The 25,190-nt window shown below is 42.1% G+C and overlaps 1 pseudogene; it reads right to left on the bottom strand.

Moving 5' to 3' along the window:
* Positions 1-24,927, bottom strand: LOC136157457 (ferritin light chain-like; annotated as a pseudogene).
* Positions 24,928-25,190: the final 263 nt, after the last annotated feature.

The raw sequence follows: 25,190 nt of genomic DNA, 5'->3' as shown, positions 1-25,190 counted from the left end.
TCAGGCAGAAGTCTTGACACCGGGAGGATGCCAGACGGTCTCCTCAAGGGCTGTTGGGCCTTGGGAGGCTTCTAGTTGCGCTGAAAGGGTGAGCATTTGGAAGAGATACTGGTGCAGCCCAGCCTGCGGACCAGGCAACCTGCAGAGGTCAGTCACGTGGTCACGTACCTTCTTGATGAGTTTCACCTGCTCCTTCAGGAAGCGGCTCTCGCGGAAGTCACAGAGCTGGGGGTCTGTCGGGGCAGAGTCTAGGGCATGCAGGTCTGGAAGGCCTGGTTCAGGGGCTTCTCCAGGACCGCGAGGGCTTCCTTGGCGTCCTGGGTTTTACCGCACTCATCTTGGGATGGCATGGGCATTCCAGAAGAGGGCATGGCCGCCACAGTGGTTTTGTATCTTCGACAGACGTTGGGATCTCAGGACTTTCTTCTCGGACAATTTGCGGAAAAGTTTGGCTCACACCCTCCGGAGCCACATCGTTGCCCTGGAGAAGCACAGAGAGAGGTAGGTGCAGGAGGTGGCCCGCAGACGCCTGTTGACCAGGTGATTGACAGCGGCCTCCTCTGGGTGGCATAGTTCTACTAAATCTGGGAGCTCAACCAATATTGTCCTTTGGTTGATAGCTAATACGGAGCTAAGCTAAAAAACAAACAAACAAACAAAAAAACCCGATGTGGGCTGGTCCCGGAGGCTGAGGATAGCTGAGTGGTTGTTTCCAAAGGTGCAGCTTGAAAAAAGGTTGGAAAGTGGTCAGACGCTGGAAGAGGGGGGCGTCCCTGGGTCTGTTCTGACCAAATACTGCTGAAGCAAGAGACAGATTGTTGAACCACTTGCGCTGGGGAAACCAAAATGTTTGCGTGATTTACTCTGCTGAGGCACTGGCTTTATTATAGTGGTCTGGAACTGAACCACAATAACTCTGAGGTAGCCTGTACACAAAAGTGGAGTTGCTGGGTCCTAAGGGTGGTGAATGCTTATCTGTATCTGAAATTGCTAGACAGATTGCTAAAGTGGACATTTTATCTTCCTGACATTGTTGTGCTCCACATCCTCATCAGAATTTGATGTTGCCAGTCTTTTGAATGTTAGCCATCATAGTGTGTGCATAATTGTATATCATCTTTGTTTTAATTTGCATATTCTTGATGACTCATGCTATTCAGCCACTCTCACATATATTCATTTGTGAATTGCCTGTTCAAGTCTTTTTACTCATTTCAAAAATTGGGTTGTCTTTTTACGATTGAGGTTTGAGAAGTTCTTTGTATGTTTTAGATCCAGAGGCTTGCTAGATATGTGTTTTGTGAATACGTTTGTAAGTTTTCACCCGCTCTGTGCCTAACGTATTCTACTTAGTTATTTATTTATGGTTGCACTGGGTCTTTGTTGCTGTGCCTGGACTTTCTCTAGTTGGGGTGAGCAGGGGCTACTCTTTGTTCTGTGCAGGGGCTTCTCATTGCAGTGGCTTCTCTTGTTGTGGAACAGGGGCTCCAGGCACTCAAACTTCAGTAGTTGGAGCACATGGACAAAGTAGTTGTGGTACTCAGGCTTAGTTGCTCTGAGGCATGTGGAATCATCCCAGACCAAGTGATTCGACCCGTGTCCCCTGCCTTGGCAGGCAGATTCTTATCCACTGTGCCGCCAGGGAAGTCCAGTTATTCTTAATAATATCTTTTCATAAATTAAAAAAAGTTTCCCCTTTATGATGAATGCTTTCTCATTCCTATCTGAGAAATCTGTGTCTACTTTAAAGTTGCAAAGGTATTCTTCTGCAGTTTCTTTTGGCAGTTTTATTATTCTAAGTTTTAGTGCATTATTTATTGGTTGGGTTATTTTTTTTATTATAGAAGATACAGAGATGAGCTATATAATGATCCATCTTGAATTAACTTTAGTGTATGGAGTGAGGCAAGAGTTGAAGTTCAGTTTTACTCCTTATAGATAGCTACTTATTGCAGTACTCTTTGTTGGGAGAAGACCTGTCTTTTCCCTCATTGGACTGCTTCGATTCCTTGACTCCCAAATCAATTGGTTATGTAAGCATGGATCTTTCTGGACGCTTCCTGCTAATTTATGTGTCTTTCATTACCAACATCACAATGTCTTGATTACCATGGCTTTATGGTAAATTTTGAAATCTGTCAGGATAAGTCCTTATCTTATTCTTTTTCAAGATGGTTTAGCTCTTCTAGGTTCTCAAGATGATTTTAAAGTCACTAGTTTCTGCAAATAAAAGTTAAAGATTTCATAAAATTAAGGTTTAACTACAGTGAAATGTACAGATCTTACAAATATTTAAACCACAGTCTTATCAAGATATTTCAACAACCTCAGAAAGCTCCACGGTGCCCTTTCCTAGTCATTCTGCTTTCTCAGAAATAACTGCTATCCTGATTTTTCTTACCAAAGATTAGTTTTGTCTTTTCTAGAACTTACTCTGAAGGAAACCAGGCAATATATATGTTTGTATGTGGACTTCTCTCTTAGTGTAATATTTTTGCTTTGTCTATCAGTGATTTATTCATCATCATTGCTGAGGATTCTTTCATTGAATGAATACGCCACAATTTCTTCATTTTTCACCTCTTGATAAACAGCTGGGCTGCTGCCAGTTTTTGGCTGTTGTGAATAAAGCTGCTACAGTTAAGTTTTGTAAAAGACTCTTTCTGGAGAGGTGCTTTCATTTTTCTTACGTAAATACCTTACAGTGAAATTGCTGGTTATAGACTAAATGTATGTTTAGCACTGTAAGAAGCTACCAGAACCCTTTCCAGAATGATTGTAATATTTTGCAATCCCATGAGCAACATACAGGCCTTCTGAGCATCCCACATCTTCACAAAAGTTTGGGGTTCATTTTAGCCATTTATAGGTATGTCATAATATTACAGCTTTTATTTGCTATTGTCTGGTGACTAAAGATGTTGAATAAATTTTTATATGCATATGTCTTCTTGTGAAGTGTCTGTTCAAACTTGGAAATGAAGTGAAAGTCACTCAGTCATGTCTGACTCTTTGCAACCCCATGGACTATATAGTCCATGGAATTCTACAGGCCAGAATACTGGAGTGGGTAACCTCTGCCTTCTCCAGGGGATCTTCCCAACCCAGGGATTGAACCCAGGTCTCCCACATTGCAGGCGGATTCTTTACCAGCTGAGCCACAAAGGAAGCCCAGGAATACTAGAGTGGGTAGCCTATCCCTCCTCAAGGGGATCTTCCTGACCCAGGAATCGAGCTGGGGTCTCCTGCATTGGAGGAGGATTCTTTACCAACTGAGCTACCAGGGAAGACCCTGCATTATTTATTAGGTGAGTTGTTTTTTTTACTTGTAGAAGATAAGTATAGAGATAGAGGTATATTGTATATATCCCTATATATCCTTTGTCAGATTTTTGAGTTTTTTCCTCATTTTTTGACTTGTTTAATCATTACAAATGTCTTTTGATGAGCAAATTGTTTTAAATTGCATTTTGATAAAGTCCAACTTTTCAATTTTTTTAAAGTAATTTTTTAAAATGTATTTTTAATTGGAGGATAATTGCTTTGCAATATTGCGTTGGTTTAGTCACACAACAGTGTGAATCAGCCATAAAAATACACATATACCTTCCCTCTTGAACCCCATCCCACCTCTCTTGGTCATCTTAGAGCACCGGGCTGAGCTCCCTGTGCTACCTAGCAGCTTTCCACTAGTGATCTGTTTTACATATGGTAATATATATATTTCAGTGCTACTCTCTCAATTCATCCCGCTCTCTCCTTGCGTCAGTTTTTTAATGGTTACTGAATTCTGTACCTTAGCTCTATGAAAGTGTATCTAGCCCAAGTTCACAAAAATAGTTTTCTATTTTTCTCCTAGACATTTTAACAATTCTAGGTTTTATGGATGTATACTGAAAAATTCACTTAGTTCTATAATTTTTTTGTTTTTTATTCCTTAGTATTTTCTATGTGCACTATTATGTAGTCTGCAAATAAAGGCAGCTTTACTTTAAATTGCTGTTATACACGTTTCATTCCTTTTTCTTATTACACTGACTAGAACCTCTATTCAAAACTGTACTAGAAGTGGTGACAGTGGACATTTCAGCCTTTTTACTGATCTCAGTGAGAACGCATTAAATCCAATGTTATAGAGTAAATATTCTAAATACATATATTCCAATAGATAACGTTAGGTTTAAAGATTTTTCCTCTGTTTCTAGCTTGAAAGTTTTCTTCTCTAAATTGTCAAAAGATTTTTCAGCACATGCTGAGATTATTAGTCACCACCCACCTTATTCTATTAACATGCAGATTTAACAGTCAGCATTTGACTGTTAACCAACCTTACATTCCTGTGATAAATCTCATGTGGTCATGTTGTGTTGTATTTTGTAGTATTTAGTGGGATTTGATTTGAATAATACTGTCTTAAGGATTTTTCATGAAATTTTCATGAGATATATTAGCCTGCTGTTTTCTTTTCTTGTGATTTATTTTCTGATTGTGACATCAGATTTGTGCTAGCCTCATACAATGAAGCTGAAATTGTGTTCTCCTCCTCAAGTTTGTGAATGTGTTTGTTTAGGATTGACATTCTTCCTTAAATGTCTGATAAAACTGCCAGGAAAATCACCTAGACTTGGAGTTTTATTTGTGGGAAGATAAGTAAAAGTTCCCTTTCTTTAATAAGTATATGAATTTTTAGATTTTCTACTTCTTGAGTCAGTTTCTAAGAAATTTGTCCATTTAGCCCGAGTTTTCAGATTATGAGAATGAAGTTAATAATATTTTATTATTTTAATATATGTAGGATCTGTAGAGATATGTTCTCCTTAATTCTCAATATTGAGTATTTGTGTTTCAGTCTACTTCATCAGCCTAGCTGGGATTTTATCAATTTTTTAAAAATTTCCATTTTTCTTCATATTTTGATTATTTCCTCTTATATCATGTTCCATTCTTTATTATTATCTTTTTCCTTTCTGCATACTTTGAGTATAATTTCCTCATTTTGAAATAATTTCAGGTTGAAGCTTAGGTAATATTTATTTTTCTTTTCCAATATAAATCTTCAGAGCTACAAGTTTACTTTTAAGCATTGTATTAGCCGCATCCCACAACATCCCAACATTTTGGTATCTTGTGTTTTTATTTTTCTCATTTAAATATTTTCTAATTCCTTTTATAATTTCTTCTTTAATTTATGGGTTATTTAGAAGTGTAATGTTTAATTTCCAATATTTATGGATGTTTCTGGAATCTTATCATTAATTTCTAAATTTTATTTTGTCAGAAAAAAAACTCTGTAGGATATGAATCCTTTTAAGTTTGAGACTTGTATTATGGCCAACAAGTTTTATGGTCCATCTTGGTGAATATTCTATGTGTACTTGGATAGACTATCAATTAGGTTGAGTTGATTGTATTGACATTTTGTATATTCTTGATTTTGTTGTTGTTGTTATTTCCTTGTTGCTATAGAATGTGAGCCCTGCTCCCTCCACCCGCCACCACCAATTCATATATTGAAATTCTCTCAGTATAATGGTGTTAGGAGGTGGGGCCTTTGTTAGGTAATCAGGTCATGAGGATGGAGCCCTCATGAATGCGATTCATGCCCTTATAACGGAGACCTCAGAGACTTCCTTGCCCCTTCCACCATTTGAAGACACAGCAAAAAGACAGACGATTTGTAAACCAGGAAGTGAGTCCTTACCAGACACCAAATCTGTTGGTTCCTTCATCTTGGATTTTCCAGCCTCTAGAACTGTAAGAAATTTCTGTTGTTTTTAAGTCACTCAGTTTATGGTCTTCTGTTCTAGCAGCACACTGGGCTAATATGTTTTATCGATTCATAACTATGATAGGTACGGCTGACAGGTTTGAATTATCACTTGTACAGGGATATTTTTCAATAGTAAATACTACAGTACTATATGTTACATGATTCAGTGAATCCACAGATGCAGAAGAACCTAGGATATGAAGGGCCAACTATAGATTATTCTTGGATTCACCCTTGTGTTGTTCAAGGGTCAATTGTATTGAAATCTGCAACTCTAATTGTAAATTTATGATTTTTCCCATTCTGTCAATTTTTGCTTCAGTTATATAGAAATATGATTGTTATAGCTTCTTGATGAATTGACATTTTTGCCCTTATTAAATGTTTCTCTTTATATCTGGTAATGGGGCTTCCCTGGTAGCTCAGTTGGTAAAGAATCCTCCTCCAATGCAGGATACCCCAGTTTGATTCCTGGGTTGGGGAGATCCATTGGAGAAGGGAAAGGCTACACTCTCCAGTATTCTTGGGCTTCCCTTGTGGCTCAGCTGGTAAAGAATCCGCCTGCAATGTGGGAGACCTGGGTTCGATCCCTGGTTTGGGAAGATCCCCTGGAGAAGGCAAAGGCTACCCACTCCAGCATTCTGGCCTGGAGAATTCCATGGACTGTATAGTCCATGGGGTTGCAGAGTCAGATATCTTGAAGGAAGTCTACATTGTTTAATACTAATATGGTTATTCCAACTTTCTTGTAGTCAGTGTTTTCATGGGTCTTTTCATATTTTGACTTCTAACCTATTTGTGCACTTTTGTATGTGATACACTCAGTACCTGATATTTTTAAAAAAATCCAATCTAATGAATATTATCTTTTAATTGCAGTGTTTAGTTCTTTTACATTTAATTAAATTATGTGGTTGGTTTTATATATATATATATATATATGTATATTCTTTTCTTGTTTCCTTTTGAGTTAATTGAACATATTCCAGTAATTTATATCTCCTTGATTGGGTTGGTAGCTATAACTCTATGTTCTATATTTTTAGTGATTGCTTTGGGTATACAATATATACCCTTAACTTATAACAGTGTAGCTTTTAGTAGTTTACTACTTCACATTTAATATAAGAACCATACAGCAGTATAAAGCTATTTTCTCATTCTTTTGTGCTATTGTATTTTCACTTCACTTTTCTTCTATACATTATAAGCCCCAAATACACTGTTACTATTTTGATTTAAATAATTTTTTTAAAAAATCAAGAAATGAGAGGAAAATATTTAATAGTTACTCACATATTTTCTAATTGTTGTGCTCTTCATTTCTTTGTATAAATATAAATTTTCATCTGGTATCATTTTCCTTCTTCCTAAACAACTTCCTTCAACATTTCTCATAGTATAGATTTTTCTAGCTATTGATTTTTTCAGTTTTTTCCTATCTTACAATTTATTTTGCCATAATTTTTAAAAACATTTGCTCTGGATATAGATTTATAGATAGACAATGTTTTTGTTTCATCCTCTAAAGACATTATCTGCTGAGTTGCATTATTTTTGGTGAAAAGTTGGTGGAAACTACTCTTTTTCTCCTATATATTATTTTTCTACATTCTGGCTGCTTTCAAGATTTTCATCTTTGGTTTATCTCAGTTTGGTTGGGAGTTACTTTCTTCAATTTCTGAGTTAATATTTGTCATCAAATTTGGAAAATTTCCAGCTGCTGTTTCTTCAAATATTTTCTCTAACCCAATCTTTCTCCTCTCCTTTGGGACTATAACTTCAGGTACATTAGGCTACTTGATACGGTCTCATGGTTGAGATTCTGTTCATTTTATTTAGCCTTTTCAACTCTAGTGCTTCATTTCAGATACTCTGTATGGCTTCCTCTAGAAGTTTACTGATCTCTGCTTCTGCAGGGGTGTGATTTCCATTCCTGCATTCAGTGGGTTTAACAAATTTCAGATACTGTGCTTTTCAGTTTTAGAATTAGCATTTATTTTCTTTTTAATTAATAGATTTTATTTTTTAGAGCAGTTTAGGTTTACAGAAAAATTGTGCAGAAAGTACGGTGATTTCTCATATACTACCCCCTCCCCATACGTAATTTTTTATGTTAACACCTCGCATTAGTGTGGTAAAGTTGTTAGAATTGAGGAATCAGTACTGATGCATTATTATTAGCTAAGTCCCAGTTTACATTAGGGTTCAGTCTTTGTGTTGTATGTACATTTCTACAGGTTTTGATGAATGCATGATGGCCTGTGTCTACCATGATTGTCTTGTACAGAAGTTTTACCACCCTAAAATCCCCTGTGCCCCACGTTTTCATCCCATTCTCCAAAGTCCTGGAAACCACTGATCTTTTTGCTGTCTCCATAGTTCTAGCTCTTCTAGAATGTAATATGGTTGGAATCATACAGTATGTAGCCTTTTCAGACTAGCTCTTTTACTTAGAAATGTGCATTTAGCGTTCCTTCATGCCTTTTTGTGGGGTTCTCAGGTGACACTAGTGGTAAAGAACCCACCTGCTGATATAGGAGACAGAAGAGACTCAGGGTTGATCCCTGGGTTGGGAAGATCCCCTGGAGGAGGGCATGGCAACCCACTCCGTATTCTTGCCTGGAGAATCCAATGGGCAGAGGAGCCTGGCGGGCTACAATCTATAGGGTTGCAAAGTGTCGGACACGACTGAAGCAACTCAGCAGCAGCAGCAGCGTGCCTTTTCGTGCTTGATGCCTATTTTATTATTGTTGCTAAATGATATTCCATTGTATGGAAGTACCACAGTTTGTTTTCTTTATCCATCTATTGAAGGACATCTTGGTTGCTTCCAAGTGTTGGCAGTTATGGATAAGGCTTCTATAGACATTCATATCTACTTCCCTAGTAGCTCAGCTGGTAACGGGTCCGCCTGCAATGCAGGAAACCCTGGTTTGATTCCTGGGTCAGGAAGATCTCCTGTAGAAGGGAGAGGCTACCCACTGCAGTGTTCTTGGGCTTCCCTGGTGGCTCAGATGGTAAAGAATCAGCCTGCAATGTGGGAGGCCTGGGTTCCATCCCTGAGTTGGGAAGATTCCCCTGGAGGAGGGCATGGCAACCCACTCTTGCCTAGAGAATCCCCGTGGACAGAGGAGCCTGGCAGGCTACAGTTCATGGAGTTGCAAAGAGTTGGACGTGACCGAGTGAGCATAACACAGCACACAGACATTCATACACAGGTTTTGGTTTAGACATACGTTTTCAGGTGTTTTCCGAAGTGGCTGTATGGTTTTGCATTCCCAGCAGCAACAGCTGAGAGTTCCTGCTGCTCTGCATCCTTATCAACATTTGTTGTCAGTGTTGTGACTTTCTGCCATTCCAATAAGTGTGTGGTATTCTCTTGTTTATGACGTTCATTATTCAACTGAGACTTTCTTTTGTTCTCTTTATATTTTGGTTTTCTTTAAGTCCTTGAATTTAAGAGCTACTTAAAAATTTTTTTCCTGCTCATTCTATCTTCTCTGTCTTTTCTGAGTTTGTTTCCACTGACTGGTTTTTCCTCTCTGCATCTCACTTCCTCCTGCTTGGCATGTCTAGATTATCTTTTTGACTTTTCATTTTGTATTGGACTATAACTGGTTAACAATTTTGTAATAGTTTCAGAGGAACAGTGAAGAGACTCAGTCATACATACACATGTATCCATTCTCCCCCAAACTCCCCTCCTATCCAGGCTGCCACATAACATTGAGCAGAGTTCCATGTGCTATACAGTAGGTCTTTGTTTGGTTATCCATCTTAAATATACATGTGTGTGTGTGAGTCACTCAGTTGTGTTTGATTCTTTTTGATCCCATGGACTGTAGCCTGCCAGGCTTCTCTGTCCATGGAATTCTCCAGGCAAGAATACTGGAGTGGATAGCCATTTCCTTCTCCAGGGGACCTTCCCGACCCAGGGACCGAACTTGGGTCTTCTGCATTGCAGGGAGATTCTTTACCGTGTGAGCCACCAGGGAAACGCATTTTAAATACAGATTGTTTTTATGTATACTCTACTTTATGGATGCTAAGTTCTTGGATGTCTAGATTTTGATGTCTGTTTGACAGTGCTGTTTTTTTTTTTTTTTTTTTCCCAGCAGAAAGTGAATTGACTTGAGCTCTTAACTTACCCAAGACTTTAAAAAAGCTTTGGATGGGTCTAGGTTTAGATTAACCCTGTTTCTAAGTTCTCTCTACTGAATGCCCTTGGTGTTTAACAAAGTCTCTCTGCCCTCACTGGTTGGAACTCATGACCCTGGGGAGTTTCACTCAGAGTTTTTCAGAAGTTCTTTCCTCTCATTAGTGTTGAGTTGGCATTCTGGAGTCTTGCCCTGTGCATTCAGTACTTAGTATTTGGCCAAAGATTCAAGAGGACTCCTATGCAAATTTTTGGAGTTTCTCTCCTTTGTTAATTTCTGTTCAGTCCCTGCCCTAAAACTCCAGCCGTCTCAGTCACCCTCAGCTCTCACGGCACTGATGTATCATGTTCCCCTTCGATTTCCTCTCCTGGTCCCAGGCCCCTGTCCTTGTGTCCTGAGGCATCACCCAGGCAGAAGGCTGGGCCTCACCTCATGTGTTTCCCTTCCCTCAAGCCTCGCATCCTGCTATGCCTGTTACCCACATCTGAAATCATTTATTTAGTGTGTCCTGTCCAGTTTTCTAGTTATTTGCAATGGAAGCAAAATCTGGTATCAGTTATCCCTTCGTGGCTAGAAAGAAAACATTCCACTCATTCTTTATGTGTGGATTTAATATTCTTTCCATGACTTTTGTGTTTCACAGCATCAATCTTACCTGGCATCTGAGGCCCTTGCTTTTTCTCTCTCTTTCTAGAAGGCAAATCTAATACTATCTTGATACTTACTAATCCTTTAGTTTGAACATAAAGACTAGCATTTTTTAAAGTAGCATTAACCAGCACACACCCAGGGCACTCTGGAGTTTTTAACCCCACATTGTGCTGTAGGCATGACCATGATCCCACTCTTGCAGGTGGGTAAAGGGAGACCGAGATTGGAGGAGTGATTACCTAACACCTTTCAACTGGTTGGTGATGGCTGTCTGACTCAAAACTCTGTTGTTGTTGTTGTTTAATCACTAAGTCGTGTCCGACTCTTTGCAACCCCATCGACTGCAGCCCTCCAGGCTCCTCTGTATATGGGATTTCCCAGGCAAGAATACGAGAGTGGGTTGCATTTCCTCCTCCAGGGGATCTTCCCAACCCAGGGACTGAACCCGGGTCTCCTGCATTGCAGGCAGACTCTTTATTATCTAAGCCATCAGGGAAAAGACCCCATGTAAAACATCTTCAAAGAACCTCTGCAGCAAATAAAAAAACCTCATATCTGTGGGAAACTATTGTGCCACATTGGGTATTATGTCAGTCCTTTAAAAAGAAAAAGTGATTTCCTCTGTGATGAGAAGGAAACCATTAAGGGAGTGAGTGGAAGAAAATTCCCTTTGTAGCTTTCGGCTTCCCTTTGTGTAATGTTGCAGGGAGCATATAGGTTCTTTCATTTGAATCCTGATTCTGCCTCAAATACTGTCTTCAGTGTTTTGTTGTTTTCAGTAAAGGAATCTGAAAACCCTGGCCCTGAGTGACTGGCAGTCTCTAAGATGGCCCCCAGTAATCCCTAAGTTCTGCTGGCGGTGCTCATCTAGGATCCTCTCTTCTTGAACATGGGCCGGACTTAGTGATTTGCTTCTAATGAGCAGACTATAACAAAAATGATAGGATGTCATTTCCAAGGTGAGGTCACAAAAAGGCTGTGCCTTCCATCTCGGGCACCTTGTTAAGCTCTCTCCCTCGCTGGCTCGGACGGAGGCCAGCTGCCATGTTATAAGCTGTCCCAAGATGAGGCCCACGTGGCAGGAAACCCATGTCTCCCGCAGGCAGCCAGTGAGCATGGGAGGCCTGCCAGCGGCCACAGTGGTGAACTTGGAAAAAGCTCTTTCCCCCGTGGAGCCTTCCAGTGACGGCAGATACTGGCTTGTAGCCTGTAGGGGACCCTGAGCCAGAGGTGCCCAGCGGAACCGGAAAAATAAATGTGATTAAGCTGCCAGATTTCAGGATAATTTGTTATTAGTGATGGATAACAAAGGCAGTGTCTGGCACAAAGCCGATACTCTTATTAATAGATGTTTTCTTTCTCCCTGGCTTTCTTCTTTGTGCATCTCAGGGGAATGGTGACTTTTGTGGTGGCCTGACTCTGCTCATCTGCAGGAATGCTGCTCACAATGGACTCTGAGCTAGTTGGAAGCAGAATTCCCCAGTGTGAGCTCTCCCCATTCTCCCTTGTTTGTTTGTTTTGATATTTCATTTGGGTGTGGTGAGGGGGGAAATTTGACATCCTGATTGTTTCCAGAGCTCAGAGTTCTAATGTACTGCAAGCATTTGGACAGAAATTGTGGTTTGTGTTTGTAGCATCCCTTTTACAAACACTCAAGCTGTACTAAGGCCTTAAAACAGACACAGTGTGGCTCCACCACAGAAAGATAGACCTGCATCACTTCCTGTGGAAGCACGTTAGGGGTATGTGTTTTTTTGTGAGTTTTTTTTTTTTTTTTTTTTTTAAATCCCCCTTTTCCTTCTTTCTTGCATTCTCTGGCTGACTTTAAAATTAAGTCTTTCCTCATGGGATCACTTTGAACTTTTATCTCTTCTCAGATACAGGGTCTCAGCTTTCAGGCCCCCCACCTCCACCCTTTTCCAAGTTCCGAATCGACAGATTGCAAACCGAGATGCCTGAAATCTTCAGGGTATTGTTCACTTGATAAAATGTCCATCCTTGGCAGTGCAGACACTTGTGGAATTTCTGGCTCTCGCCTCCAGAATGAATTGCATTCGATCTCCCTGAGAATTGAAGAGAGCCAGAGTCTTAGATCTAAAGAGAGATGACTGAGGATAGGTTCCCTCCTTTTTTTTTTTAACCTTAAAATTTTTGAGATGTATGTTTTTTTCCTTGAGAAATTTCAAATTCGGGGAGAAAAATCTACACTAAATATTTGCTGGTCCCTAGCAGCTGTTCCAGATGATTGAGGAACAGTTTTACTCCTTAAAAAAAAAAAAATTGTTCTTATTACAACACAATCAAGGTTCCAGAATCTGCTACATTCTGGTGGGGAATTGCTTAAAGGATCTGGTCCCTCCACCCATTGCTAAGTCAGCACTTAGAACCCTGCAGGGGCAAGCAGGCTTGTGCAAGGCAGTAGGGAGAGGAGTAGGTTTCTAACATGCACCATGTTGTCTGTCTGTCTGTATCATTGTGTGTGTATGCGGACACCTATTTGTGTGTACTAGGATTCTGAAATCTGAGGCTATAAGCCACACCTAGCCCAGTGACCCATCTCTAGTATCTCACACTAGTGTCATTAGATCTCTGAAAGCTACACATCTGAAATGTGACATTTATACTCTTCCCCCATGTCCCTACCCACCAGTTTGAATGCTTTTACTGGATCTTTGGTTTGATGGCATTTAATGGTACCACCACCAGCCCTCATGGGAGCAGGGCCAATGCCTCTCTTGTTCCTCAATGAGCTCCTGATCCTTCAAACAGTGTCTGGCTCATAGTAGGCCCTCAATAGATATCTGTTAACTGTTGAATAAATATTGCTGAATGTGTTGAGTAAAGAAGGAAGGGCCTGGTGAGAATTTTCAGAGGACTGACTCTAAAATGTTACTGATGATCATGTTCATTCCATATCATGGTGTCTTCTGAAGAAGGACCCTGGGGAGAAGGAACTTTTTTGTTTTCTGTTCAGTTCAGTTTAGTCGCTCAGTTGTGTCCAACTCTTTGCGACCTATGGACTGCAGCACGGCAGGCTTCCCTGTCCATCACCAACTCCCGGAGCTTGTTCAAACTCATGTCCATTGAGTCAGTGATGCTATCCAACCATCTCATCCTCTGCCGTCCTCTTCTCCTCCTGTCTTCAGTCTTTCCCAGCATCAGGGTCTTTTTTAGGCAGCGTCAGGTTCTTTTTATTTTAGGAAGGGAAATACTTCTGCCTCTCATGGGAAAAAAAAAAATCACATAGCTTCGGTTGTGTGGACAGATTTCCTCTTCGGGCTGGCTGCTAGGAAACTCAAAGTGTCTGTTGATTGACCTCTTGTGACAACACAAGATTTTATGGAATGCATTGTTTTATCACGGTCAGTTCTTCTGTATTTTTTCTCTAAGCAAACATTTCTCACTGACCCCTAGTATTTTGTGATTGTGCTATATGTGTCTTTGTAAACAGTCTTCAGTTCTGGCGAGTGAATGTGCTAAGTTGCTTCAGTCATGTCTGACTCTTCATGACCCCACGGACTGTAGCCCGCCAGGCTTCTCTGTCCATGGGAATTTCCAGGCAAGAATACTGGAGTGGGTTGCCATACCCTCCTCCAGCGTAAATGCATAAGGATAATGCTGTGGAAAGGGAGTGGGAAATAAAGGAACATTGGCAGGACAGCATGGTGTGGTGCAGGAAACAAAAGGGTTCCCCAGAAAAAGAGGGAAACAATAGTGGAGGAGGAACATGGGCCTTAGAGGGTGAGAATCAGGGTTGGCCCCCTCTCCTACGCCTGCTGGACATCCTGGGAGCTGGTCTGTGAGGGCTGATAGACTTGGACAACAGGGCGGACGTCTGGCTGGCATCTCTGGCTAAACTTGTGGCCTGGAACCCTCTCAGAGTTGGGAAGGAGACCAGCCAGGAGTGTGTCCTTGGAGTCAGGTTTATATCTCTACTTTGGCCCCATCAGTGGTCACTTGCCTTCCCTGAGCCTCCATTTCTTCTCTGTGAAATGGGGTAATAACAGTGCATCCTGCTTGGGTTCTCCTCCAGGTTCAATGAGGCAAAGAACAGGAAGCATCTGAAAACATACCCAGTGCTTCTGTGTTAGTCAGGGTCAGTACGCATTGAGCCCACCGTGGATTCCTCTCATCAGCAGTCATCTCGCGGCCAGGCTGGAGTGGCACTGAGACGAGAGAGGGGGCTGTGGTCTCAGTCGATTTCTGTACATTTATTAGCAGTCCTTTGTTATAAGCTTTTCTCCCCCTTAACCCAAATGTAACTGACCTTCCTCAGATTGTTCTGTAGTTCTACCAGCACCTTCTCACTGTAGGCAAACCTCACAGAACTTGGCCTCAGTAAAAAATAACAAATACATTCTGAAAGTTTTGAAAAATAATGCCGATTCTTTTTTAACCAAAGCTTTCTTCTCAGAGGGGCCAAGGGAGTACATTCCTGCACATTCCACAGTGAAACTCTAAAAATCCTTCTTAACGTCTCACTTTCCAGTTCCTCTTCAGGGCAGCTGCTGAATCCCCCCACCTCTACTTGCTTCCCTCTCTCTCCATCAACTCTCTTTTCTTTCTTCTCCCTTCTTGGACTGTGATCCTCTGGTTTTCCTTCTTTCTCGTGGGCTCTTTGATTTCTGCATTATTTAAAGAAAGGATCATCAAAGCTTTCTGTGAAGGGCCAGGTAGCAAATATTTTAGGTTTGGGGGGCTATATGTTCTTTTTCACAATGGCTCAGCTCTGCTCTTGTAACTTGAAGGCAGCCAGAGGAAGTGAATGGGCATAGCTATTTCAATAAAACTTTGTAAAAACAGGAAGTGGGCTTGGTTTGGTCCATGGACTGTAATTTTTTACCTCCTGATTTCAAAGAAATTCAGGAATTTTTTAATCTTCACCTGTTGATATCTCTTTCTTTCTTCACCACATGCAGCAAAACTGAAGATTCTGTTATGGATGCATCTATCTTTAGGGAGCCAAGAAAGTCATGGATTATTGTGAATATCCATTTCCATATTTTCTCCCTTTTTATGTTGATTAAACAGGTCAAAATGATTCTTTGCCCACACTGCCTATAAGACACATGTATTTGGTACTACTGAGCCCTGAAGTTAGTGTGACTGGTTTCTCAGGTTCCTAGGTGAAAGATATGAGTGTGTGTGATGTTTGGATGAGGGTTCTCTTGGCCAACAATGGGAAAAATTAAGGTCCTATTTTTTTTTTAGCCTCTTTCACTTTCTCATTTGTTTTGGGAAGATATTCACCTCAGACTGTAATGTAGAAAGTATTGGAATGGAGCCACAGGATCTGATTTTGTTGTTGTTGTTGTATTACTACTATTGTGTTGGACCTTAGCAAGTCCATTCACTCCCTGGTTTGGATCTTTCAGGTGTTGAACTAGAATCTTTGATTGCAAGTCTTTCAGCAATGGACTCTTATTCAGAGGAAATCTTCCTCGGAGTTTGGATGTACATGGAATGAATGGGGGCATCAGAGCCCTGTCCAGAGCCCTTTTGTCCCATCACGCAGTCTCCTCCTAACCTTAGGGGACCCGGGAGCCTCACCTGGAACCCATGGCTTGAGGCAGCGTAGACTAAAGGTCACTAAACTGATTCTGTGGCTTCTGCCTGAACTTCTGTCATCACCTAGTGTTCCAAACATCTCAAACATTGTTTATTCTCCTCTGAAATGGCAGAGACTTGTTGTAAATTTGTTCTTTTTCTTTTTCCCAATTATTTTTATTAGTTGGAGGCTAATTACTTTACAGTATTGTAGTGGTTTTTGCCATACATTGACATGAATCAGCCATGGATTTACATGTGTTCCCCATCCTGAACCCCCCTCCCACCTCCATCCCCATCCCATCCCTCTGGGTCATCCCAGTGCACCAGCCCTGAGCATTTGTCTCATGTATCCAACCTGGACTGGCGATCTGTTTCACACTTGATAATATACATGTTTCGATGCTGTTCTCTCAGATCATCCCATCCTCGCCTTCTCCCAGAGTCCAAAAGTCTATTCTATACATCTGTGTCTCTTTTTCTGTCTTGCATATAGGGTTATCATTGACATCTTTCTAAATTCCATATATATGTGTTAGTATACTGTATTGGTGTTTATCTTTCTGGCTTACTCCACTCTGTATAATGGGCTCCAGTTTTATCCATCTCATTAGAACTGATTCAAATGTATTCTTTTTAATGGCTGAGTAATATTCCATTGTGTATATGTACCACAGCTTTCTTATCCATTCGTCTGCTGATGGGCATCTAGGTTGCTTCCATGTCCTGGCTATTATAAACAGTGCTGCGATGAACTTTGGGGTACACGTGTCTCTACAAAGGAAACTATAAACAAGGTGAAAAGACAGTCTTCAGAATGGGAGAAAATAATAGCAAATGAAGAAACAGACAGAGGATTAATCTCAAAAATATACAAGCAACTTCTGCAGCTCAATTCCAGAAAAATAAATGACCCAATCAAAAAATGGGCCAAAGATCTAAACAGACATTTCTCCAAAGAAGACATACAGATGGCTAACAAACACATGAAGAGATGCTCAACATCTCTCATTATCAAAGAAATGCAAATCAAAACCTCCATGAGGTACCATTACACGCCAGTCAGAATGGCTGCTATCTAAAAGTCTACAAGCAATAAGTGCTGGAGAGGGTGTGGAGAAAAGGGAACCCTCTCACACTGTTGGTGGGCATGCAAACTAGTATAGCCACTATGGAAAACAGTGTCGAGATTCCTTAAAAAACTGGAAATAGAACTATCATATGACCCAGCAATCCCACTCCTGGGCATACACACCGAGAAAACCAGATATAAATTTGTTCTTATACACTTAGTTGTCTATTTTCCTGGCTGACTTTTTACTCCTTAAAAGTTTTAAGCCTACCACTCAGATTCCTTACTTATCCTCTATGGCCCAACTCCAAAAACCCACTTCTAAGGTTCACCTAAGTAACTGACTGCTTATAGAAAACTTTTGGAAGATCCGCTGATTCTAGAAGAATCTCAAGTCACAGCTTTCAGAGAGCCTTGTTTATATGGACCTTCCCTCCCCATACCTAAGAACTTAGAAGGATGCAAATTCCGACCAGCAAGAGTTGATGTGGTTCCAGCGGGACAATGCTTCTGTCTCCAGTTCAGGAACATGCGTGGGACCTGGTGAATCACTGAATTCATCTTTGAGAGGAGGCCACGTGTTACTGAACTGATTTTATTTAGATTTCCTCTCCTCTGTTGACTTTTCCCCCCTAGTTATCAAAAAATAAGGATGATTGGGGCAAGAAAATAGAATTCTGGCTGTTGGTGGAAGGGAGCTTGGGGATTGAATTATCTGCAGGTTGAAAGTTTTCTTGTGAGAAATCCATGGGGAGAATGTTAGAAAGTGAGACTTCCTAATATTGAATGTGAATATCCTACATCCTGGCCACGTCACAGCTCCTTCTGCTTAGTTCTGTATCAAAGGACTCTTTCTCCATCTGAATAGGTGACAGATTTTGTCATCCAGTTCTGTCCAGATCCTGCTGCTCTGCTGTCCACTGGGACCCTTCTGGCCTCAGAGGAGGCTGGGATGGGGCTGTGACTGGGCCAAACCTGACATAAATGGAAACAGGGATTCAAAGACAAAAAGGAAAATGATTTAGAAAGGAAACCCAAAGAAATTACAATTAGCCGCAGGTGGCTAAATCTCCATTAGCCTCCCACTGTGCTGTTGTTCCATAGCCAACTTAGATTCTCCAAAGACAATGTTTAAAAGCCATTCTAGCTAAATTAGCAATCATGTAAAACCTTCACTCAGAATATATGTTTATCTGCACTTTCCTCTGAACAATTTCTGTCAAGGAATCACATGAAAAATCGAGGTCAGAAAAGACTGATAAAGAGGAAAGATGTTTTGAGCAAGGCATCGAACATTTGACATTAGCTTTGCGTGACTGAATGATTTTCCATTGTTTTCCCCTAACTAGAGTGGCTGTCTTGGTTTGCCCAAGATAGTCGTGGTTTTTATCTGTGGTTGTGGCATCATGGTTAGTAACATCCCCCATGACTCCTTTTTTTTCAAGAGTTCCTTGAACCCTGATTCTCTTTTTTTAGTATTTATTTATTTGTTTTTGACTGTGCTGGGTCTTCAGTGCTAGGCTTTTCCCTAGTTGCAGCAAGTGGGAGCTACTCTCTAGTTGCACTAGGTAGGCGTCTCATTGTGGTGGCTTCTCTTGTTGCAGAACACAGGCTCTAGGGTGCTCAGGCTTCAGTAGTTGTGGCTCCTGGGCCCTAGAGCACACGCTCAGTAGTTGTGACACGTGGGCTTAGTTGCTCCACAGCATGTGGAACAGGCGGGATCTTCCCAGATCAGGGATCAAACCAGTGTCTTCTGCATTGGCAAGAGGATTCTTTACCACTGAGCCACCAAGGAAGCTCCCCACCTGCCCCAACCACTGACTCTTAAAAGTCTCAAGTCTTTTGAAACAATAAATTAAATGCTCCCTCTGTATACATATGTGGTGAAAGCTCCGGTCTCTCAGAAGGTGTTGAAGGTGATGTAGTACCCAAATTCTTTTCATACATGATGGTCCAAAACTTAGACCTCAAAATCTTGAACCATGAAATAACACCTTGTTGGAAGATGGCTTTTATCACAATTTATACATCTTAATATAGCATACTAGAACTTTAAATTCATTATTACAGTGTGAGGTGTGTTGTAGACCAAGAATTTTTCATTTTTTAAGAATCACAACCTGGTTGATAATATTTGTTGTCGAGTCAGTGGTCTCTTTGCTGTAATATATATCAGACCTAAGGAAGAAACTGATAGGCTGGTTTGGTTCATGTGCCCACCCCTTGGATCAAGCCTTTGTGATCAGGGGAAGAGTATTCTGATTGGCTAGGGTTGGATTAGATATATGTTCCTGTGGCCAGAGGAGCTGGTTCAGTAACTGACAACTCCAGAAGAAATACCTGGAATGAGCCAATGAGGTGTACTTCTCAGTGGAAGGAGTTGGCCATCATCATCGTCATCATCAGGAGAAAGGGGAGGAGCAGGAGATGGAAGGGGAAGTTATGCTAGACAGATAAGACCAATACATAAGCCCATCCACCCATATCCTTCATGCTCACAGAACCCCTCATTGTTGCTGCAGACTCCTGAATGAAGAAACAGAAGGAATGATCACTCCCTAGCATCTTAGATAAAATATGCTTTCAACTGTTTTTCCCCTAGCAAGGAGGCCAAATGCCACAGCAAAGAAAATGTAGGCTCTGGAGTTGGGCAGATCCAAGTTCAAATCTCAGCCTCAAAACATGCTTGCTATGTGATCTTGGGCAACTTGCTTGAATTCCATGAGCTCTGTTTCATCATTTGCAAAGGAAGCAGCAAGACCCAACACATAATATGTGCTGAGGATTAAATGAGAAAAATATATGAAAGGCTTGGCATACATTGTCTGACACAAAGACATCAATAAACATTTGCTCAAGGCATGAATTAATTAATTTGAACTTCACAGGTCAGAGGGGACTTGGCTGACTTTGTCCTTCTTCCATCACTTGGGAGCGGAATGAGTTTTTCCTTTCTCATAAAAACAGATGCTGTAACTGTCCCCATTTTATAGACAAAGAAACTAAAGCTCACAAGACATAAACTTAAAATCAAGAGTACTCTGACCCAAAGGAAGGGAGGTAATATTAGAACAAGGGCCTATTTTCAACCATGGTTAAGCTGCCAGGAATTGGCTACTTACTGTTTTCCATATATCAACAGTATGACAACACTGCCTTTCATCTGTGAGGAGAGTATACTTCCTCCAGACCTCACTTGATCTGAGACTCACCTTAGCACTCTACAAGGAGGAGACAGCCTCTGTTAGGTCCTTAATAGGTGTAGCAATAAGCTGAAAGTTTTAAGTCATTCAGTCATGGTCACATAGCTATCAAGAATCGCAGCCATCCCTGCTTTTCTTATTCTTTGAATTTTATCTGTTACTTATAAGTGACTAATACAAGATGCTTCCTAGCATGTGTCTGCAGCAACCCAGGATCTGGGAAGTGATTTCCTCTATCTGTGAGCAACAGGCTGGCAAGTGGGCAGGGGTTGTAAAACTGGACCATGTTTGTGGTCATGTGTTGTGTGCATGTGTTTTCCCCAAGGATGACTCATTTCCTCATTTGTTTGTTCCCTTTGGTTTGATGCACTCGAATAGCTCCTGTGTACCTTACATGGTCTGGGGATCTTGCAGGTGCTGGAGGCCTGGTGGCGCCCAGCAGCCCTGCTTCCTGCCCTCAGAGGACTCACAGTCCAGAGCCTTCTTTTCCCTGGAACCTTCACCACGCTCCTCTCAGCAGCAGGCTGTGTTGGCTGTTTAGAATCTACTAACTTGGGGAGCTAAATTATTTACAGATTCTTTTTAGGAGAGCCTCCAAAGACTTCAAGGCAGATTCAGTTTCTGAGGTCTGGGGTCAGAGTTCCTTTAAGAAACACTGCCCTTCTCTTATTTCTCTCTCCCCTTTGCCCCCAGCATACCACCGATTCAGAGCAGATCTCTTGCAGGAATCATTCCTAGGGGAATGTCTGAGCCCTTTTGAATATGTTCCTCTTTGTTCCCTTGAATTAAACTCACTTGTGGGCCCTGGTGGGCCTGGAAGAAGAAGATGACGCCTCCTAATAAGAACAGGGGGGCCCAGAGCCTGGTGAGTGTGATTGCTCACCCCACCCCACCCCACTCTGCTGCTACGCCCCACCCCCACTGGGGCTCCCCCTCTGGCACTCTCCCCCCACCCCCACCCCACCTGCTCCAGACTCTTCCTGCTCCGCCTGGTCCTCACGGCACCAGGTCAAGCCTCTCTTAGGATCTCTAGGCACCCCCAAACCTGGGAAGAGAGCACAGAAGACCCTGGGCCTGGGGACGCTGGGTAGGGGTGGTTAGATTTTTAATTCAGGCCGAGATCAACAGAACTGAACTGGGGAAGTGGTGGAGGGAAGGGCCGGGGAGAAGGATTTGGAAACTTAAGGGAACACAGTAGGGAAGAAGGTCTGCATAGAGGCACATAACTGGTTGGTGCTGGCGCTGACTCGGAGGCTGGGTCCTCCTGACTCTGCTCACGTGACCATTTATCTGGTTGTCTCCCAGGCATAGGCCTCATCTCAATTGCTGCTTCCCTGAGGAAGGCACCTTCACCGTTTCAGCTTAGGACAGGTTCCGTGTGATAGATTCTCACAAGGTCGTATGACCTTCACCAAACATAATCACCCCCCAAATGAGTGCTTGAGTGCTAACCTGCCCAACGCCTGCCTTCCTCCCAGGGGTCATGCTGGTCTTGTTCCCCTCAGAAGTCCCAGTAAAACATCTGGAACATATTAGGCTCTCAAAAAATGTTTGTGGAATGACTGAAGGAATAAATGTTTGAGCTGTAGATTTCTGATCTTCTTTACAAGCTTTTGGGCTGAGATATTCATCTACCTCCGTCAAGACTTCCTGGCAAAGAGAGAGATTGACTGTATAATCATTGCAATTCACATACATTTTATCTCCAGCCAGTTTCATTTTACTCCACACAAACATACAAATAAAAAATATTTATGTGAACTTCCAGAAAGATACATGGGAAATGAAGAAGCCACTTAAAGCCAAGGTGAGGGATAGTGTATTTGCCGTCAGAAGCCAATTTAATCAGCTCCAGTCCTCCGAGAGACGAGGAAGGCAGGGACCTAGGATCTCAGAGAAAAGCCTTCTAGCTCCACGCTCTGTGGCTCTGTGACCCCTCTCCCTGTAGCTCCCGCATCACGTGGCTGCTTCAATTTCCACCATGAAGAGTTATTGACACTTTGAATTTTTGGATTCCAATTAAATTTCAGGACTTTGCGTGGGTTTTGTTCTGAACTGTGGGGAGAGCCTGAGATGGAGAGACAAGGAAACAGATGGGGAGTGAGTGAGGCAGTTGTAAGAAAGCAGAGCCTCTAAAGGCGGGTAAGGAGAGAGAGAGAAAGAGGGCAGAGTTGTGCTCTCGACACCAACATTGGCCTCTTCTTGACAATCTCCTCCTATTAATTGAAGGAGCCCGGGCTGGGAGATAGGGGACTTATTAAATGATGCTTGACCGAGTGCCTGTTACATTCCAGGTGCTGTGCTGGGCCCAGGAGAAACAACACAGGGTTCGCTTTTAAAAATTTATTTATTTTTTAATTGAAGGGTAATTTCTTTATAAAATTTTGTTGTTTTGTGCCAAATATCAACATGAATCAGCCATAGGTATACATATGTCCCCTCCCTCTTGAACCTCCAATAATCATACCAAACTCCTTGTATTTCTATACTAATAAAGTGTGTGTGTGTGTGCTAAGCTGCTTCAGTCATGTCTGACTCTGTGCCACCCTAAGGAGTCTAGCGTGCCAGGCTCTTCTGTCCATGGGGTTCTATGGGCAAAAATACTGGAGTGGGTTGCTGTGCCCTCCTCCAGAGGATATTCTCAACCCAGGGATTGAGCCTGTGTCTCTTATATCTCCTGCACTGACAGGCGGGTTCTTTATCACTAGTGCCAGCTGGGAATCCCAGGATCTCTCTTTTCATGTTGACAAATGTGCAGAGACAGGAGTCAGTGGAGGTCATGGGGGCCCTTTACACTGAATAACCAGGAAAAAGCTCTTTGGAAATGTACCTCTTTAACTGAGAGCTGAAAAATAAGCTGTGCAGAGAAGGAAAAAGCACTTCTGACAGAAGACACTGCAGATGCAAAGGTCCTGAGGCAGAAATGAGCTCTGTGAGCTGGAGGGCCTGGAGGGCAGTAGTGTAGATGGAGCAGAGTGAGTAGGGGTTATTGGCACCTGACGAGGGTGGGCAGGTGGGCGGGCACAGCAGTGCTGGGGTGAGCAGGCATGGTAGAAGGTTGGACAATAGGGATGGTGAGGAGTTTTGAGCTGAGGAGTGATATGCCCTGGTTTCAGTTTTATAGACATCACCTTGGCTGCTCTGGTGGGGGGAGGAATATGATGAGGAGAAGGGACGATGTGGAGGAAATGAGAGGAGGCTGCCAAGGCAGACTAGTGAATAAGGATGAAGGCACTGGAGAAGCAAAGGGACCAGTTTGGAAGCTTCCAGGTTTTACCTCTGGCCTTGTTATTGACTGGCGCCAGGATCTCATCCTCAGTTTCCCCATCTGCTAAACGAGAGCTCCTCTTGAATGTTCTCCTAGCTCTGGGTGTCTTGGAGGGTCTGTTGACTCTGCCCCTGGGAGTTTTTTCAAGTTCTGTGTCTGTTTGCTTTTTCTCTCTCAAAGCTGCAAAACCCTCACTGGAAAGAATTTTGATTTGTGGTTTAAAGATAAATCTTCTAACTTTATAAAGTCTGCTCGTATGCTAAGCACGTGACTGCCCTGCTTCTTGGTGGGAGGTGGTGAGTGAGGGTGCTACATTATTAATAAAATGTGCATACATTAAAAACATGTATCTTCATGTAACTTATGTAGGAAACGTGATTGTCGGAGGAGGTTTTTGGCAAGTGGTTGTAAGTGTGTGTTTGCCCCTAACCTTTGAAAGCTCTTGATCAGGCTGGGGTCTTTGTTTCCAGCAAGGCCCTTGACCCCTCGTGGTTTCAGTTCTGTTTACTCTTGGCAAGCGTTTCTGGTTCAAAGGGAGAATCTTTAAAAGCTGGATTGGGAAAGTCTATAAAATCTTAACGCATCTTTGACATCAAATAGCTCTTTCAAAGCAGTGATTTGATGAAGTAAATAGGAGCGCGGCAGCACAAGCCATATGGAACGCATTTTCCATAACTGCTCTGCACTTGAATAACAAAGGAGAAAAGTTCTTGGCACAGGGAGTTTGGGATTTTAATGACCCTTAAATATTTGGCTTAGTTGCCAGATGTGTTTTACCAGGCTGAAAACCCCAAGGATAAGCCCTGCCTTTCTCTTTGGCAAAACATAAGCTAACATGATGTTGCTGTTCATGAAAAGATGTTTGTGCCTCATTGCAGAAAGCTTAATTCACCATGATTTCCTTAATTATCCACCCCCTTCCCCCACACTGGCATCACTCCCAACAGGCCTCTGAGCGTGGTTTCTGATTTGAGACGCTGAGCTGTTTGATGATGCTGCAGATACGCTTTAATTATTTGAAATTGGGATCAAAGGGTTGAAACGTTTTTCAGAGTGAGTGTGGTGCATGAGACTGGGGTGGGGCAGGGGGCTTTGGCATCCTGGCGTCAGTGGCTCTGCCCTAAGTGACCGTGGAGCTGCACAATTCACGTGATGCTTTAAGCTAAACTAGAGCAGCATCGCCTTCCAGCTGTTGCTGTCAGGTTCTGGTTATGATTATGAATGAACCTACCTCTGCTAAAAGCGCAGACGTACATGTTCGCTACCTCTCTAAGTTGTCATCTTGAAAGTCCTGGTTTCTCTTGATGTCCGTTTACTTCTTGGACCATCCATGTGTGGAAATGCAAAGTGGTTCTCATTTCAAGACAGCTTCAAAACTAGTTTATTCAGTTTTTGTGCACTGATCAATGGATAGTGGATCCCTAGTCACATTCCCCAAGGGAGATGTACATTTGCAAGTTCAGAAGGAAGGGACTTCATTGAGATTGAGCCAGGCATCCCCATTTCATAGATGAGGAAA

This window comes from Muntiacus reevesi, chromosome 2, assembly GCF_963930625.1.
Source record: "Muntiacus reevesi chromosome 2, mMunRee1.1, whole genome shotgun sequence".
NCBI lineage: Eukaryota > Metazoa > Chordata > Mammalia > Artiodactyla > Cervidae > Muntiacus > Muntiacus reevesi.
Note: the sequence above shows the minus strand (reverse complement) of the source record. Positions and strands in the feature narration are given on the sequence as shown.